Source organism: Octodon degus, unplaced genomic scaffold (assembly GCF_000260255.1).
Source record: "Octodon degus isolate 3935 unplaced genomic scaffold, OctDeg1.0 scaffold00001, whole genome shotgun sequence".
Taxonomy (NCBI): Eukaryota; Metazoa; Chordata; class Mammalia; order Rodentia; family Octodontidae; genus Octodon; species Octodon degus.
The window spans coordinates 7,677,302-7,682,359 of record NW_004524577.1 but is presented as its reverse complement, the minus strand read 5'-3'; positions in this window follow the sequence as shown (position 1 = coordinate 7,682,359).

The window sequence follows — 5,058 nt, the reverse complement described above, 5'->3', positions numbered from 1 at the left end:
GCAGGCGCTTAGACCGCCAAGCTATCTCCCCGGCCCTACACTCATATTTGACCACGCTGACACACACTGACAACATACAGTGCGATCGTATTAGATGCGCTGTGAGGGTGCCTGAGTCGAGGCTGAGTCAAGCTGGGTGGTGAATCTAGAAGTTTGACTTTTGGAGAACCTGTTGCCAGGGTCTGGCCCGAGTACACACTGCTAAATTAACATGGCCCTGATCTAACATGGCTGAACCCCCAAAACAACAGCTTATCTCCCCAGTGGCCACTTCCTCAGCCCAGTCCTGGATACCTTTCCCATGCACGGGGAGCCCCCAGTCAGCCCCCCATGTGTCACTGAATCTCCTCCCTCAAACTCCTCCCCTAGCGAAAGTCCAAAAATCTTAGCCTTCCCTTCTCAGGTCAGAAGGTCTCCCCAGCTCCCTGCTATCCATCCTCTCAACGGCAATAAAGGCCTTTCCCTCTCCTTGTACTCCTGCTTCTCTGCCTTGTCAAAAACCTAACACCTGATTTGTTGTTTTGTATTTTGACACGTGGTCCCCTAAGGTTGCCCAGACTGGCCCTCAAACTCACTCCTGCCTCAGCCTCCCCAGTGCTAGGATAGTAGGTATGTGCCACTATGCCCAGCTCAAAATGCCTGGGGTGTGTGTGTGTGTCTGTGTGTGTGTGTCTGTGTGTCTGTGTGTGTGTTGTCTTTTTGAGACAGGGTCTTACTATGCAGTGCATGCTGGCCTTGAGCTCACTTTGTAGCCCAGGCTGGTCTCTACCGCCTAACTATCCTGCCTCAGCCTCCTGAGTGCTGGGATTACAGACTTGTGCCACCGTGCCTGGCCCTTAAGTGCCTTTTTAACCTTGTATTCTAAAGGGAAACTTTGTATAGAAAAATAGAAGGCACTATCACTTGTAAACAGACAAGTAACAAAAGATATAAAATGAACGGATACGTTTAAGATAGTATCCTCTGCTGCAAAGGCTGAGCTGGAGGTCTGGTCTCCACTAAAAGAAAGAAAAAGATAAGATAAGCACAGACAGAAAGGTGTTAAAGGGCTTTTGGCAGCCACGAGGGCTTTCTCCAGGAGCCAGCAGACGTGTTGAAAGAATTGGAAAGAGCCTAGCGGGTGTGCCTGCGCATGCGCCCAGCCCGTGATCCTCCTGAAGTGCTGTACTGAGAGATCTAAAGAGGTAGATGCGCGCTCTGCCCCGTCACTGCGCAGACGGGGAGCCACCGCCAGCCCGGCCTGGCCTGGGAGTGCAGCCCGAAGGTTTGGGGCCACTGCAGGAGAGGGGCAGCATGTGGAGGTCTTGTGACCCCTTCTCTCCTCAGCCAGGCCCTCGCGGTGAGTTGCTTACCCCCACCCCGTCCGCACCGACCTGCCCTGCACCTAGTTTACCAGTTCCTGTCGCTTCAGGCTCCTGCGTCCCAATGCTGCCACGCTCATCCTCTGCACCTGGCGTGCTGGTCTTCAGCTCCGCAGCCTCTCAAGTGATATCCTCGCAGGCTTGAATAAGTAATCAATAATCAGCCAGAAGTGGCCTGTTCCCCATATGATACGGCGAGAAAGGTTCAATTGCCCCTCCCCGCGCTCCGGAGAGTCCTGCCAGGGTGCCAGGGCATTTATTATTCAGCAGTTTTGTTTGTACTTCTCCCAGGTTAGGTACTTTCCAAGCAATTCCAGTCCTACCCTTTATCTGTCCACCAGAAGAAGTCAAAGCATCCAGGCCCTCTCCTCACCCACAGCCTGCCATGCAGTCGTGGCCAACTCAGGGCTTCTCTGCAGCCAATTCAGAGCTTCCCCGAGTCCCTCTGATAGCTGGCTCTGTCATTCACAAGTCAGGAATACGAGTGTGCCTTTTTTTTTTTTTTTTTTTTTTTTTTTTTTTTGCGGAACCAGGGACTGAACTCAGGCCCTTGCACTAGCCAGGCAAGGGCTTATTCTACTGAGCCATCTCCCCAGCCCGCAACCATTCATTTTGTTATTCATTTAGTATTTTATTGTTGTTGCAGTCCTGAGGAAGGCATCCAGGGCCCTGCACCTGCTAGAGCTACACCCCCAGCCTGTTATATTTTTATAAGGGTTCTTGTTCTACCCCGCACACCTCACCAGCACTTTCTCTTACCTGTCACAGCAACCCAGCTCCCCACACGAGGCAGGCTCGCTAGTGTCCTTTGGCCTGGCCAAGGTCACAGAGGCCCACAGCAGCAGAACTGGAATTCACGTCGGATCTTGCCCGGTCTAAAGCAAGTGCCCGCATGCGCATGCGCACGTGTTTTAACGTCACCTAATGCTTTCCCACCTACAAAATGGAAAGGAGCCTCTGCGACATCAGCTCTGCTGTGAGGATTAACTAAGAGGAGATCTGTGCAAAGGCCTTTATTCCCTTATCCACGCTGCCCAGCTCTGCACAGCGTCATTATTCCCTCAAGGTAATTACCCAAACACCAACCTTCCATTAGCATAATGAGGAGCCTGGTGAATCTTTTCTTAATCTCTAGGCGACAGTACTGTCTGAGGGCAGGGGCTGAAAGCATTAGGTCCAATCTGAACCGCCAGGCGCCTTCCTGTGCCCAAGCGCGCCCAGGTTTCTTTTCTCTCTGGGGTTTTTCTCTCCCGCCTCTCACCCCACCGTGCTCAGGACCGTGGAATCCTTTTCTCCTTTTGCGGGGGCGGGAAGGGGAGCAGTGCCGAACCACCTGCGAAGGGATCTGCCATGTCCAGCTTTGAACTCTGACCGGTTATCTGGCTGTTGTAAAGGCAGTCAGCAAATGGCACGGTTTGGGTAGAAACAGGGCCTTGGCTCAGTGGACACAGTCGTCGCCCCACGTTGGCTCGCCTGGCAGCAGGCTGGCCTGGGGTGCCGCCTACTCTCTTGCATAATGTAGGAGCCAACGGCAGGAACAGAACACCAGCAGCAGTGAGCCTGAGCACTGCAGGCCTCGGGCACGTCGGAGCACTTGCCAAGGCTGACATCTCTGTTGGCAGAAGCTGGAGAGAGGACAGGAACATGTGTCGCCAGAGGCATTTCCTGGGGCTGTGCTGGCTACTGGGCTCATCTTGGTTCTGGGAGTTTTATTAGGCCAGGATTACAGGGTGCAGAAGGCAATCTAACCTTGCTTTAGAATCAACAACAGGGACAGCTGGACTTCTGTTTTCTGTTTTCGAAACACCCTCAGAGAGGGCTTGAGGTGGCAAAGGGTGTGACTGGGCCCCTGGGGGGTTGTGAGGCCTCAGGACCCTGGCAGATTCTGTTACCCTTGCAGCAACAGGAAGAGCCAGGGAAGGCAGCTGTGGTGAGCTATACCAGGTGAGGGGACAGAGGCAGGTACAAGGCATTTGTGGGGAAAGGCAGATGCAGCAGTGTTGTAGGGAATCTGAAGCTTCCGCAGGAGGTGTGCTTGTGTGAGTATGCGTGTGTGTGCACGCATGCACGCGCGTAGGCATGTTGTGTGCAGAACCAAAAGAATTAGGAGTGAAAGAGGAAGGCTGAGGGCCTCAAAAGCTAAGAGAATGCAGGGTGTGGCGGTGTGCAACTGTAATCCCAGTTGCCAGCTACTCAGGAGGCTGAAGCAGGAGGATTGCCATGAATTCAGGGCCAGCCTGGGCTACACGGTGAGTTCAAGGCCAGCCTGAGTTATATAGCAAGACCAAGTCTCAAAAACGACAACAAGGAGCCGGGGAGATGGCTCAGTGAAATAAGCGCTTCCCTGGCAAGCTCAAGGGCCTGAGTTCAATCCCCGGTTCTGCAAAAAAAAAAAAAAAAAAAATGGTGGCTGGGAATGCATGCTTGGGGCCCTGGTTTTAATGGGGGAGGGAGTAAGGGAACAGGAGCACCCGGATATGACAGCTGACAGCATCTACACTTCATTTACAAAGACTTGAGTCACGGAATCAGTGAGTATTGTTTGCCAGAGTCCCTAAGTCAAGGCAAAGGACTAGAGCTTGGGCTACACAGAGAAATCAAGCCAGATCCCAGCACTTGTGGTTGGAAGCACAGCACCTCCAGGTGACTGCGGGAACTCAGAGCCCCCTTTTCTGAGGTTGGCAGTAAGAGCCCATTGAAGCACATCTTTTTTTTTTTTTTTTTTTTTGGCCGGCTCTATCCGCCCGGGGTGGAGGAGGGGCTGGCATGGCATGTGGTGCCAGGGATTGAACTTCAGTCCCCTGAGCCTACCTAAGCTTGCCTAAGCAGCTGCTTTAGACCACTGAGCTATCTCGCCAGCCCCACTGAAGCACTTCGGAGCCCAGGCTTCAGGGATGAAGAAAGGATGTCAAGAAGAAGAGACAGGAAAGGTGTTCTAGACAGAGGAAAGGGCATGTGCACGAGTGCAGAGCTGGGAGCCCCCGTGCTCTGGCTTAGGGCCCCTCAAACGGATCTAAAAGAACTGATCGCCCACGGAATCAGGACAACGTCAATAACACGAGGGCGGGAAGGATGACTTCCGGAGAGCTCTAGAGCCTGCGGCAGCGCTTGGCTCCTAGGGCCAGAGTTGTGAATGAAAATACGGGAAGTGGGTGGGGCTCGGCGTGGCCCGGGTGTAGACGGCGGCTACAGCGCCCCGCTGTATCCTGAGTCAGTGGGAAGCCTTTGCAGCGTACAAAGCAGAAAAGGAACACGAGTGAGCGGGTGTGGGCGGCAGGAAGCCACTTTGACAAGTTACGCGAAGGCTGGTAAACAAGGAGTAAAATTGGAGAAGTGAGGTCAAGTGGGAAAACTGAGGATTCTGTACACTTAAGCAGCTTTTATTTTGGCAGTGTCCGGGTGAGACCCTCAAGAGAGAGTGGTCTCAGCCAGCCTCGGGACTCGGGCGAGGTCACAGCCGGTGGTGCTCTCTCCCCGAGGATGACCTCTCCAAGGTCCAGCATCTGGAGAAGATCTGGCCTACGGCGGTGACGGAGAGGATTCGCTGCTCCTATTCTTTCGCGGCGGAAAAGCTGAGCAGGCGGCGATGCACTCTCCCGGCCAGCGAAGGTCGGCGGCCGGAGAAAAGAGGCGGGAAGAAGGCATTTGGTTCTCGGCGGCCGCCGTAGGCGCGGCGCTCTGGTCCCCATAGCAACAA